This window comes from Leopardus geoffroyi, chromosome B1 (assembly GCF_018350155.1).
Source record: "Leopardus geoffroyi isolate Oge1 chromosome B1, O.geoffroyi_Oge1_pat1.0, whole genome shotgun sequence".
NCBI classification, from domain to species: Eukaryota; Metazoa; Chordata; class Mammalia; order Carnivora; family Felidae; genus Leopardus; species Leopardus geoffroyi.
Window position 1 is genome coordinate 26,767,706 of NC_059327.1, and position 14,868 is coordinate 26,782,573.

The following is a 14,868-nucleotide window of genomic DNA, read 5'->3' on the forward strand; positions in this document are numbered from 1 at the left end:
ACATCTTTTGTGGTCATAGTCTCAGGGGAAAAAACAGGAATTGGAAGCTAGAAGACCCAAGTTTTAAGGTAAAATTATTACTAGCTTTTAAGTTAAAATTCCTATGAGGCAAATTTTGTCATGCCTCCGAGTTCTCCATTTTTTAGCCTATAAAATGAAGGATTTGGGACACATGAGTTCTAAAATACCTTTCAACTCTAGAGGTGTCTGGGTAGGTCAGTTGGTTAAGCATCTGACTTCAAATCAGGTCACGATCTCGCGGTCCGTGAGTTCGAGCCCCGCGTCGGGCTCTGGGCTGGTGGCTCAGAGCCTGGAGCCTGCTTCCGATTCTGTGTCTCCCTCTCTCTCTGACCCTCCCCCATTCATGCTCTGTCTCTCTCTGTCTCAAAAATGAATAAACATTAAAAAAAAGAACACCTTTCAACTCTAACATTTTAAGATTGCAATGTATTTTGTTATTTATTTCTCATTAGAGTTAGTAGTAATTACCAGTAATATAGAATTGGATTATGTAAAGGTGTATGAAGTCACACTAGATAAGACGCTTGTGGAATCTGGAATAAAGTTTACATAGAGTCTTTTTCCCCTTTAAGAAAGTGTTAGCATTACCTGGGGGCCGATGCCTGGCTCTCGGTGGCCTTTAGTGGCCTTTATCATCCTCCTCTGTTCTTGGCAAAGCCTGGTAGATGAAAGGTCATACCACTTTTTAATATCCAACTTATATGCGCCAGAGTTCAGATGTTACATGGGATTACAGGAAGGTCAAATGCATCAGGGAACTCTTCAAGCACTTTACGTTTAATTATATATCTAATCTAATCACTCCTTTAAAGTGCATCTTGCTGAGCAATGCATGTCTTGCTGTAATGCAGAAATCCCTTAGAGCAAGTTTTCTTGCCTACTTATGATGGAGTATATTGTATAAAATCTTTATGCCTGTGTATATTCATTTTGTAACAATAAGGGCTTGAAAATGTCTTTTTTATTTTTCATTAGGGAATCGCTTCTACTAAAACAGTCTCTATTTTGTCAAGCATGACATTTCTACTGGTGAGGGTAATTAGTACCCATGCCAACTGTGCTCTGTTTCTCTCTGTGAGGAGAGAATTTTTAGTCGAAAGGGACCTGTGTTAAAAAGCAGGTGCTAACACAGGAGTTTATTTGAGCTCTGCTTAATCACTCTCCTCCTCACTTTGGTTTCTCCTATACTTGCATCCAAAAAGCATGTTTGCTGCAGTTTTCAACATTAGACTGGTTACTGGTCGAGGGATAGAAAAGGAGTGAGTACTAAATCGTTTTGCTGTGAGTATGATTCATTACTAAAATTTGAATTATAGGAGCCACTTCACAGAAGTGACACTTAAGTGTATTCTTTTCAAATGGCAAGAGTCTAAGTTTAAAGTGCTCTTTTTGCCTCTACAAGTAAACCAAACTTTATAGAGTACACTAGATTACAACTGCAGCATTCACTTGAAAAACATCCATCTGGCAGAGTGGCAAGGGAATAGGTTCTGGAAGAAACACAGAAAGTAGCCTCAGTGGTATTGCCGATGTCCTAGTTCTGCAGTTGAGTGGGATGGTAGGTAGTGTTATTAACATATTTTTCTGTATCCATTGGTACACGAGAAAAACATTTAAAAATAGTCCCATAATGATTATGATTTGATATGATCTCTTTGGCTTAAACTATTCGGTTAACCTCAGTTAACAGAGTATTCAGAAAAGGGCTCAAATCCTTTTAGTAAAGGGTGAACCTTAGTGGGTAAAAAGGCTTGCTTAGGAGCAAAGAGAAGTCTGATTTCAGAAACTTTGGGCCTGATGAGAAGCAGCAAAAAGTGAAGAGTTAATTATGGACTTAAGAACTTTGAGATTGTATGTAGCTTTGAATTAGCATTATTAGGAACTGTGGTCTGGCCATAATACAAAACCAATATAAACTGTTAATTTTTTAATTCATTTTGTACTGCTTACCTGAAATCTTAGCTCAGGTTGCCATACCATAGACTGGTGACTTAAACAACAGAAATTTATTTCTCATAGTTCTGGATGGAGGCTGGGAAGTCCCAAGGTCAGGGTGCCAGCATAGTCAGCTTCTCAGCAGGGCTCTCCTCCTGGCTTGGGGAGGGCTGCCCTCTTGCTGAAAGAGGAATTGAGCTCTTGGGCACCAACCCCATTGTGAGGACCCCACTTTGTGACCTTATCCAAATCTAACTACTCCTAAAGGCCCTATCTTCAAATACTGCCACATTAGGGTTAGGGCTTCAACATAGGAATTTGCTGAGGTCGGGGTGGACACAAAACACTCAGTCCATCTGTAACACCTGGTTATTTTTGTGTCACTACTTTTTTTTTTTAAAGAAATACAATAATTGCTCAGGAATCTTAACTTCCCTCCTCCCCCGCCCCATGCATAGTCACCCATTTATTTGCTTGCTCAATTAAATTGGAATTATAAAAGAAAATTTCTAAGAAGTATCAAGAATCTCCATAATATTCTTTTTTTCAAAAGACTGTTTTCAGTGACTAATAAGAAAACATCTTTCTCTACTAAGAATAGCATCAGTAGTAAAACTTCGGAAACACTATGAATACCATGCATAATTGTTTGAAATGCCTGTTTGGGTAGCCAAATTAGCAAATTTGAAAATAGACAAACTCTAAATATAAAATGTTTCATATATTGGTTTTCCTTTTCTGAAGATAGTAACATGATAAAACCCTACTCTGAATACCATAAAAACGCCCATTAAAGTCATCTCCTAGTTTCAGACAGGGTTCAATACCTCTTAGAATTGGGGAAGGGGCTATGGGCAGGGAACAGAACTAGAGCTCTCTGCTCCTGACTACTCTCGGCTGCCAGATTCACAAATGCAAACTCAAGCAACAAGGACTGTATCACTGAAGGAGCTGTGAGGAATTTCTCCCAGTTTGCACAGTTAAAATGACTGATGATCTAACGTGGAATGATTCCCTCACAAATGATCTTTAGATGCCAATCAGTGTGACTTGTGTCCTGTCTCAAGAATCAGCCAGCTATCTGTTGAACATTAGTTAGAATCTTTGATGTTTAGATTTAAAAACTCAAGACTGTAAATATTAACTGTAAAAAGGGATTCATGTGAGGTTTGGGTTGTGTGAAAACTTTTCCGCTTAAGGTATAAAACATCAGGTTCATATCAGACATGAAACCTGGTTTCCATAAAGTCTGCCAGCTGTTTCTCATTAAACAATGCAAAATTAATGTTGCACCTTCTGAGAGTGCTAAGCATTCTGTTTTTTTCTTCCTCCCATACAAACCCTATGAGAGGAAGCTAGAAACTCATTTTCATGCATACATTTCAATTCTGCTAAATCTCAGGCTGGAAAAGAGGAAAACAAATTTCTGGCTGTTGAAGAATCCCCTTGGAGTTTCCATGATGAGAACGTTAAGTTAAAATTGAATTAAGTTGGCATTCAGAGCTTTATTCTCACAAAGATTCCTCTGTGGATTTCCTGTTCTTTCTTGTATGCTCATTTCCTTTCCCCTCTCCTCTTCCCAATACACACACTAAAGATAGTCCTTTATATTTTCAATATAAAAATAAATTTTTATTATAAAAGACAGTTGAAATACAGAAACTTTGTTTTAGAAGATATTTCATAAATTCTACAAATTCTCAAATGCCTTCGATTCCTTCCTAAAGATGCCTACATATGTTACTTTGGAAGAATATCCTCTATGAGCCTGGAGAATATCAATCATATTTTACCTCTGTTCATGTAGCTTATCTAGAATTCATAGAATCTTATTTGGAGAAGAACTTAAATGACAGCTAGTCCAACTTCCCAGTACAGTTCTCATCTTCACTATGGGAACTCTGACAGATTGTCGTCTGGCTCTGCTTGAATACACTCTTAAAAAAGTGAGAGCTCACTGTCACTGGTTTGGATCAGCCAGCATCTGATTTAGTGCTGAATTTCAGGTTTCACACATTAGGGAGGCATATTGACCAGCCCGAGGGTGACTAGGAAGGTAGTCAGGACATTATTCTGGAAAAAGCAGTTGAGGCAACTTCAGAAATTTAGTTCAAGAGACCAAATGATTGTCTGTTAGGGATCTGCAGAAAAATCCTGTCCTAGGAAAGAGGCAGGTAAACTGTCTTCTCTGGTTTCAATTTTCTGTTACTCTTTTCTTGTCTTCTGATAATTACTATTTTATTTTTATTTATTTATTTATTTTTTAATGTTTATTTTTGAGACAGAGAGAGACAGAGCATGAGCGGGAGGGGTCAGAGAGAGAGAGAGACACAGATCTGAAACAGGCTCTGAGCTGTCAGCACAGAGCCTGACGTGGGGCTCGAACTCACAGACCGTGAGATCATGACCTGAGCTGAAGTCAGACGCTCAACCAACTGAGCCACCCAGGCGCCCCTGATACTTACTATTTTAGACAACTTCTGTTGTTAAGAAGTCCTACATTTCCAGGGTGCCCATCCAGTGGTATGGTCACATTCTCATTATTGGTAGGATTTCACATACAGTATCCCCTGGATCACTGCTGAAGTAGCCAGAACTACCAATGTGATCCCTGCCTACCCAGTTACCCTTCTGCAGTCAGCCACACTAGTCCATTTCTGAACATGCTATGCAGAACCTGAGCACCCAGGCAAAGGAAAAGAAGGAAAGTGGAATGAGAGTTCTGAAGTCAAGACTGTCTGCTTTTGATCTCCAACTCTGCTGTTAACTTGCTGTATTAATCCTCCTCTTCCTCAGTTTACCCTTTTGTTATATGGAGATAATAGTTTCTAGCTCTGATCATTGTTGTGTAAAGTAAATACAAATTAATAAATACACATTTTGAAGAGTGCTTGGTACATAGAAAGTACCCAGTAGATTTTAGCTATTATTTTCAATAAACTACTTTATATTTTCAAAATGTTTTCATGTCTTCTGTTTCATTTTAGCCTGAAAATAACTCAATGAGGAAACCATTACTATTGTCACCCAACTCCTCCCATTACAGAGACTGTGACTTAAAAACACTAATATGTTAAAACACTTCAGTTCTAGGAGTGGTATCATGTCTGTTTTGAAAAGTCATAGTCATGGGGCTTCTGGGTGGCTCTGTCGGTTAGGTGCCCAATTCTTGATTTTGGCCGGTCATGTTCTCGTGGTTCACAAGTTGGAGCCCCACATCAGGCTCTGTACTGACAGCACATAGCCTGTTTGGGATTCTCTCTCTCTCTCTCTCTCTCTCTCTCTCTCTCTGCCCTTCCCCAGCTCACACACTCTCTCTCCTCTCAAAATAAGGAAATAAACTTAAGAAAAAAAAAAGAAAGAAGAGTTATAGTCCTGACATAGTCCACTATGATAAGACTATATATGTTGTTAGCTTTGTTTAGCTCGAGGTACTGTGCTTGAGAGAACCATTCACCAGGAGTCAGAGGACCAGAGGAAAAGACTGGAAAAGAAAACATTACTGTAGAAGGATCTAGTAATGTGTAATCTGTAGAAGAGACAAGTTAAAGGAAACAAAGTTTTTGAAAAAAGTATGAATAAAATATCTTTTTAAAAAGTTTTATTTCTACTTTGGCTCATCAATTTTTATTCTCCGGATAGTTTCTCTTTTAAATTCTCTTTATAATAGCCCAAGAATTGAGAAACTTCAAGGATGAGATTGTCTAATCTTCATTATGGTACTATTTTAAATCTCCCTTCAAAAGACAGGCATCAGTGATATGTATTTCCATGGGCTCATGCCCATATGGATTCTCTAGCTTATAGTTTGTTTTGATATTGACTTATGTATCCCTGTCTCAAAGAACTTCTTAGGTATACCTACCAAGCAGATTAATCATGTCTCTCTGCCTGAAAGAAATTTAATAGCTCTAATTATGTGGTGGTTATGTTTTCCTGGGAATTTATATTAATGGCTGATAACAGTATTTTATCTGTAGAAGGGAAATACTGATCTATCTTAACCAAATGATACGTTTGAATGAGGTGTTTTTTGTTAAGATAGCCAGAGCAGAGATGGAACAGCCTGTCTATTTACAGACAATCGGTGAATAATTATGATACAGCTACACAATGGAAATGCTAAGCAAAGACTAAGATTAGACTTATATGTACTAATATTTTAAGAGAAAAAAAGCAAACTTCAGAAGACTGTAATATGATCCATTTGTGTGACCCAAACAACAGTAAAAAGAACTCAGAGAAACACATGTTCATGTACATAGAAAAAAAATCTCACATGCTACTTGTGCATGTTAAGCAATGGTTACTTACAGGAAAGGGGTTTGTTGAGCTAGAGGAAGAAATTGAGGACATTTTACTTGATATTATTTTAGAGGGAATCATGATTTTTATAATTTAAAAGAATTCTTTTGGGGAGGGAATGGTGAGTAAGGTAAATGATAAGTGAGACCAGTTAAAAGTGAGAAAATACTTATGTAATACCTCATTTTTTTGAGACAGAGAGAGAGAGCTCTAGAGCTGAAGTGTAAGCGAGGGAGGGGCAGAGTCAGAGGGGAAGAGAGAATCTTAAGGAGGTTCCATGCCCAGCGCAGAGCCAACGGGGGCATGGGGGTGTGGTGCTCTATCTCACAACTGTGAGATCATGACCGGAGCTAAAATCAAGTGTCGGGCGCTTAACTGACTGAGCCACCCAGGTGCCCCTGTAATATCTCATTTTCATTTTTTTTTATTTTTTTTTTAACGTTTATTTATTTTTGAGACAGAGAGAGACAGAGCATGAACAGGGGAGTGGCAGAGAGAGACGGAGACACAGGATCTGAAACAGGCTCCAGGCTCTGAGCTGTCAGCACAGAGCCCGACGCGGGGCTCGAACTCACAGACCGTGAGATCATGACCTGAGCCGAAGTCCGACGTTTAACCGACCAAGCCACCCAGGCGCCCCTCGTTTTTAAAACCATATCTGAAAGTCTGTTTGTATAAAAAAGTGGAAATAAGTATTGGAATTAAAAATTTTTTTTTATTATTTATTTTTTGAGAGACAAAGACAGAGTGTGAACAGGGGAGGGGCAGAGAGTGAGAGAGACACAGAATCCAAAGCAGGCTCCAGGCTCTGAGCTGTCAATACAGAGCCTGACATGGGGCTCGAACTCACAAACCATGAGATCATGACTTGAACCAGAGTCTGACACTTAACCAACTGAGCCACCCAGGTGCCCCAAGTATTGGAATTTTTAAGTGTAATGATTTTCTGTTTGTTTATATATACTTTATTTTAAAAAAAGATGGCAAGGGGTGCCTGGAGGGCTCAGTTGATTGAGCCTCTGACTCTTGATTTCGGCTCAGGTCATGATCCCAGGGTCTTTGGATCAAGCCCCACATCAGACTCTGTACTGAGCATGGAGCCTGCTTAAGATTCTCTTTCTCTGCCACTCTGCCTCTCTCTCTCTCTCTCTCTCTCAAAAACAAACAAAAAAAACCCATGATACCTCTAATTCACAGATTCATAGAGGTAGTAACTGTAAAACTGATGGTACACAGAGCAATCTTATCACAAAAAGTAGAATATCCAGACATGAAATGTTGCCTGATATGATACCGTATGACATATCGTCTATGAAACATTCTTGCGAAAGAAGTTTCATGTGAAAGAGGAAAATGTAGATAGGCGCAAGTTAAATAATCACACAGGAAAGACAACAACTAACAAGGTCTCTTCAACAAGTCCATAAGGTGAAAAGAGAAAGAAAGGAGAGAAGACCCTTGTACATTTAGGGAGACTTAATGGCACAAGAACAAAAGTACTGATCCTGACATCCAGTGAACCAGTGTTAGGAAGTTTTTTCAGCCAATGATGAAATGTGAATATTGGCATGGGTAATAGATGGATATACCCCTATTCTGTTAGATGTACTAAGTTGGGGGTTTTGAAAGAAAATGCCCATAATTTTTAGAGATACCCGTGGAAGTGTGTGTGGGTGAACTGTTACAATGTCTTGAATTTGCTGCAGAATACTTTAGTGGGAAAAGGAAAAGATAGATGGCAGAGGCCAGGGTAGCAAAGTCTTAATAATTAATGGTTGTTGAATCTGGGTGATGATTACATGAGTGTTCAAGTGCTGAAAAGATCATAATATTTTTATCTTATGAAGCCATTTTTGTAACTGTTTCTAGAGCAAGAGGCTGAAGGAAGAACTTGAGTAGTATATGGAGCTTGTATGGACTGAGAAAAGGTTACGCTTGAGTCTTTTGAAGAAATTGTTAAATGGAAAGAGAAGTATCCTTTGTTATCTCTTGAGCCAGCTTTTAATAGGATTCTTCTCCTAGTTTGGCAGAGGAATAAGTCTGGCTTTATTCAGAATGCCTGTGTGCCCTTGCACGTAGGCACACACATACAGACACACACACACACACACAATTTTCTGACTTGGGACAACTCCAGGAACCTAGAAACTCATTCAGCATTAAGCTGGAGTGGGGTGACCAAGCATCACAGTTTGCCTCAGATGAATGGGCTTCCTGGGATCAAAAAAATCTTGGGCAAAGCAGGATGAGCTAGTCACCCTAGTCTAGGAAAGTCTAGAGGATTTGATAGAGGTCAAACTGGGCCTTCATCTTAATGAAAACCGAAATACATTATATATCATGAGGGTTAGACAGCTGTCTGATAACTTACATCATGGCTTCACAGTTGTGGTTTTGTTCTTTCCTAGAGAACGCATCAAACATCACGCAGGCATGTGTTGAAATGTAGGTGTAAATCTCTCACATAAATTTAAAGTCTCATTCACCAAGCTGGATCATTCATGTCCTCTGTTCCCTTTTAGTAGTGTAAATCAAAAGTTGACAATAACTTTGATTTTGTTAACACTCTACTAAATATAAGGGACTATGTTAAGCCTTCAAACATAAAATTAAGATATATTCTCTGTTCTTACGAGCTCACGGTGGATTAGAGGAGACAAATAATTACTGTATGTTATTTTGTGACAAGTGTTACAGTAAAAGATTGTGGCAAATGGTTTTAGGACCAGTCTTTGGCAATCTTTTTTTGTATTTTATTTGCGAAAGTATTCTACAAAGACAAAACAAGAGGAAAAAAGAGAATTATTTGGAGTATTGGTATTTTGGAATCTCGTTTTAAAATCTCGTTCAAAGGATGTCCCAAAGTTTGTGCTTTATAAAAATAGAATAACAGTCTTAAGAAATTAAGAATTAATGTTTATATTTTATGCTTTTGAGATGAACGGTGTTACAAAGATTGGGATGTTCTGTGTGATAATGGTGAACTTCAAAAGCTTTCTCAGCACTGTCAGATCAAGGAACCCTTTCCCCTGTACCCAGAAGTCATTTGTGAGAGAGCAGTATGGGTTTTGGGTTAAAATATAAATGCTAAAATTCCTTTGGCATTGAACATTTATAATAATGCATTTAAATCTTGAGACATGGTTATCATGATTTCTTTGCTCAATGGAAAAAAACAAGATTTAGAAATTAAATTTTTATATTCTAGGCACGTAATAATACATCGGTCCCTGAAAGCTCATAGCTGCCTTTTTTTTTTTTTTTTTTCAACGTTTATTTATTTTTGGGACAGAGAGAGACAGAGCATGAACGGGGGAGGGGCAGAGAGAGAGGGAGACACAGAATTGGAAACAGGCTCCAGGCTCTGAGCCATCAGCCCAGAGCCCGACGCGGGGCTCGAACTCCCGGACCGCGAGATCGTGACCTGGCTGAAGTCGGACGCTTAACCGACTGCGCCACCCAGGCGCCCCAGCTCATAGCTGCCTTATGGATCCCTAAGATTCTTTTATTTTAATATTTAACCCTCAAGAATATTTTGTCTTTTCATTGTTGTTTTGATTTGTTAAGAAGTTGTGTGAAATTCAATTTAAATGGGAGAATATTTTGTTACTAGTTAATTTCTCCAGAAGGTATTTCACTTATTAGTATAATCTAATTCCCATTCATTTCAGCTAGTTAGTAATTAGGGTATTTGAGCCATGTGGAGTGAACCAGGGAAAGCAGAGTAAAAGATGATGTTGGAAAGTTGAAGAGTAGTGATAGAAGAGATTCCCTATGGTCTTCCAGATCATTGTATAGACTTAGCTTTTACGTCTGGTGAGATGAAGAGCCACTGAAGATTCTGAACAGGGGACTGGTGTATCTAACTGGTATGTTACAACACGATCACTCTGCTGCTATGTTGCATGAACTCTAAGGGGATTCTTCTGGAAGCCAGAATGCCAAATAGAAGGCTGTTGCCACTCAGCCAGCTGAGAGAGGATGGTGACTTAAACCAGGCCAGTGACCGAGCAGTGACTAGATTCTGGAGATGTTATGGAGATAGTGCCAACAGAAATACTCTGATGCGGTGAGCATCGTGTGTGAGAGAAGGCTGGTACTCAGGAAGAACTCAGGGTTTTGGACCTGAGTAAGAAAAAAGATAGAGTTGGTATTAACAGCAATAGGAAATTCCTCAGAGTAGGTTTTGGAGGGAGTACTAGGAGCTCAGTTGTGGGCCTCGGCATGAGATGTCTTCAGCATGTCCTTGTGGTGACGTCAAGTAGGAAGTTAGATTATGAGAGTCAGGAGTTCAGCAGAGAGACTGAGCTGGAGATATGACTGAGGAGTTGTCAGTGTACGAATGTTATTTGAAGCCACAAGACTGCATGAGGTCACCGAAGAATGATACTGGTAATGAAGAAAAGAGATCTAAGGACGTAGTCCTAGAGTACTCCAGTGTCAAGAAAATGAGGAGCAACCAGAAAAAAAGACTAAGGAGTAACCAGTGAGGAAGGTGTCTAGGTATCCTAGAAACCAAGGGGAAAAATATTTCAAGAAGGAAGAGAGGTGATCGGCTACGTCAAATAGTGCTGACAGGTAAAGTAAGGTGAGGACTGACAAATGACCACTAAGAGATAACTTCTAAGCGTATAAAATACTTGATAAGGTGATAATAAGTTGTAACTACTGTTTATTGGGCTTTTTCTGTGGGATACTGTATTAGGTGCTTTATACAGTTTTCTGTAACCCATTAAATGGCTTTATATGGTAAGAATTACAGTTCTCATTTTATAGATATTGGAAGCCAAGGCTCCAAGACACTAAGACATTAGTCCAAAACTATATACCTTGTAAAGTTGCAAAGCAAGAATGCAAACCCCAAATTTAAAAGGCTTTACTTTTTTCCTTATATTGTACTGCTGGACTTACAGTAAGGCTGCCACCACAGTTTTTTAACAGGGTTTTCACCTGACGTTACTTTATGCATTTATGTGTAGGGTAAGTTAAAGCTATCTTACATGCTTTATTTTGTGCTGCAAATTTAAATCATAAAAGGCAAGGTAGATATATATGTTTGGTTTTTTTCCTGTGGCCTGATTCCAAGAAGGAAACTTTGAATTAGGAGATTTCTTTCAGTAAAGATTCTTTTTTCCATACACATTTTACAATATGAAATATCAGTAATAACGTTCTCTATGGCAGAGAAAAGTTTTTATATTTGCAATTGTCCCATATTTTATCACTCCTCAGGCTGACTTTTAAAATATTCCAACAGAAAAATCAGTTTTAAGAATCCATCTAAGGTGTGCAAACTAACGGCGATTGCTGGCCTCTGTATGATGATGTCTTAGATATTTGCTTCTTGTGTTTACTAGTTTACAACCACCGCAAAATCAAGGAACATGTGTGAATATTTTACAAACGGGTTTTCTTTATTTTTTCAAAGCCTAAATTGCACTCTGTTAATTATCCTAGCATTTAGAAAATTACTTTTATCATTACTTGGCCATTTCACAATTGTAAAAGTATAAAGTGGGCACTGTGTGTTAACCATGCACTAAATTTAGTCTTAGGCCATATGATTTTAATTGCTTTGCGTCAGAAAATAGTATTTGGTGTGTATTGTTTACCATCTAGCTAACCGTTACACCTACTGAACTTCTTTCTAGAAGAAAAACCTCTGGGCTCTTAGTAGTGTAAGCTTGTTTAAACCATCCTTGGTTCTTAATTTGTACTTTTTCTTTTTGCTTTGTACCCTTTCCTCAAATTTATTGCATGCATTTACAGATTTGTATGTGCCTTCTAGTGATACGATTCAGTTTACATAATTAGCATCCGCATTATGGTGACTACTTGGAAAGTCTCATCTAGCTTATTCTGTACTTACTCTCCCTGCAAAGTTATCTACTCCCTTGGCTCAGCTACCCCTACTGAGGCACTGCTACCATTTTGCTAACTGACACTCTCATTATCTCTCTCCCTCTGTGATCTTCAATTCAGGTCTTCGGCTGTTAGTTTGGCCCCCACCCCCAGTTTATTCTCTGTGGAATAGCTAGAGCGATCTTTCCCAAACTGCAGTCTTGCATAATTTTCTGCTTCACATTCTTGAGGGGGTTCCCGTTGTTCTTAGAGTCCCCCCGCCCCCAATCTCATACACTGAATTTAGCCACTGAAGTTTCTTTAGTTCCTCCGTGTCCTCTGGGTGTTAATATGTGCTCTTCATACTACCTGGAATAAAGTTCCCCATCCTTTTGCCTCAGGGATTTCTGTTTATCCTCTAGTCTCCCCTCAGGAAACAGTTCTGAGAATCTTTCCTAAGCCCAGTCCCTTCTGCTAGCCTCCAGAGCGGGTTAGGTATGCAGCCTCTAGCCTCTCCTGACATCTTGAACTGTTTGTCACATTTAACGGTATTTGATGAGCACTGGGTGTTTTATATAAGTGAGGAATCACTAAATTCTACTCCTGCAACCGATACTATACTACATGTTAACTAACTTGAATTTAAATTTAAAAAAAAATAGTATTTGCTTTCTCTAGTTGATTCCTCAGAAGCTAGGCTTTTGTTTCTTCATCTTCTGTCCTTCTGAAGAATTAGTATATATGTATTTCATTTAGGGACTCATGTTTTGGAGGAAGAAGACTCATCAAGGCAAAGTATCGAGCCTTTCTTGTTTACCATGCTACCCCTAGCACTTAACATACTGCAAGATACACTGCACATGCTAAAATATTTTAAATGAATGCCAGTGATAACTAAATTTGTGTTCAGCCTTCACCTCTCCTGAATTCTAGTTGGTCCCATGATCACTAGGGTATCAGGCACCTCAGATTCATAAACCCAAACCTCTTCCTCTTCTCTCCTCCCTTCCCCGCCCCGACCTACATCCTTCTTTTCTTTCATCTGTCACTGACATTTCCAAACTGGAACTGCTGTATCCCTTACTACCTGCATCCGTCAGTTATCAGACTCTGTCACTTCTGCTTTCTAATAGTTCTTGACATTAGTCGTTCCTCAACTCTTGTTTTTTCCACAACTGCTTTATTTCAAGCCTGTCACTTCCTGCCTTGTCAACTACAGAGCCTTCTACTTTACCTGATCACAGCAGTTTAGAAACTAAGTACGTAGCCATTTTGAAAGCATTATAAATAATTTTTAGTCTCACTGATTTGTAAAAATCCAGAAACTAAATATTTTTTCTTCTGATTAATTCTTCTAAATAAACAGTGAATGTGTGTGTGTGTGTGTGTGTGTGTATGTATGTATTCATCTACTTAGGGACTTTGTTCATTTTCAAGAATCAGAAAAACTATTATTAAATCAACTGTATACAAATAAAATTTTGTAAAAGATTCTTAATATGAAAAAGGGAAATCTTTTTGTGCATCAGTAATGAAGGTGTCACTTTTTTTGTATAATATTAAATGTCAGCTATGTCCTGTAAAAGAGCTTACTGACTTATTGACCAGTCATCCAGAGCAGTCACTGTCTCTAGAGGAAGCTTCCCAAGTGCAATATAAAGTTCAATTAAGTCCTGAAAGTGGGCCAAGATGGAGTAACAGGGACTAGTTTTACTTTCCCTCTTGAAACAATAAACACACACACACACACACACACACACACACACACACACACAAATGAAATCTATGAAACAATGGTTTTCAAAAATTGGACATCATGCAGTACGTATAGTGATCCCTGAGAGATAAACATTAAATAAGCTGAGTTGTGTGACTGCTCTGGCTTACTGCCAAGAAAGCGTTTCCAGTCCTTAAACAGGAAAGGGGAAACCCAGGAGGAGCCCTGTGGTTCCCTGAGTTGAGAAGGTGGAATTAGGAGTTTAGGGAGACCATGGGGCAAGAGTTAGCAGGTTGGAGACCAGCGAAAGGAGAGCTCCAGAGATCTGCAAAGGGTCCCCTTACAGTGTTCAGCTGAATACTGATTTGATATAAGTATGAGGAAACCACAAGAGGCAAGAGAAGAACCACGGAAAAGAGGATTAGAGGGAACAACTCTGGCAGGTCACATAGCATCTGTCACTGTGTCTGTTGCTACCAGCCAGAGTGGACAAACCTCTTAATTCACCAGATATCATAAGGTACTCAGAAGGGTAATAAATACCTCACTAGGAGAGAAAAATTAGTCTTAGACTTAAAAAGCTGCGCTGGGCCTGTTTGACAAAGCTTAAAAACAAGCTTGGAAAGCAACCTAAGATATGTATCTTTGGAGTCCCCGAAGGAGAGAATGGCGGAAGAGAGGGCAGAAAAAATACATGAAAAAATTATAGCTGAAGGTTTTCCAAATTTGGTGAAAACTATACAGCACAGATCTAAGAAGGCCAGGAAGCCCCGAGCATCACAAAAGGGGAAGGAGGAGAAGGAAAAGGAGGGGGAGGAGGAGGAGGAGAAGGGAAAAGGAGGGGGAGGAGGAGGAGAAGGGTATACCAGTATACTTCACAGTCAAATTGCTTGGAGCCAGTGGTAAAGAGAAAATATGAAAGCATCTGGAGGAGAAGCCACCTGTATAAAAGAATAAACATAAGCATGTTGGCAAATTCCTAGTCCAAAATGATGCAAACCAGAAGGTAGCAAAGCAACATCTTTAAAATCTTAAAGGAGAGGGAAAAA

General features: G+C 39.0%; 1 protein-coding gene across 2 annotated transcripts in view; it reads left to right on the plus strand.

Annotated features, from left to right (window-relative positions):
• TNKS (tankyrase) overlaps nt 1–14,868 on the plus strand; it is a 219,208-nt gene that overhangs the window by 120,153 nt on the left and 84,187 nt on the right. The gene's annotated exons all lie outside the window — the stretch shown is intronic.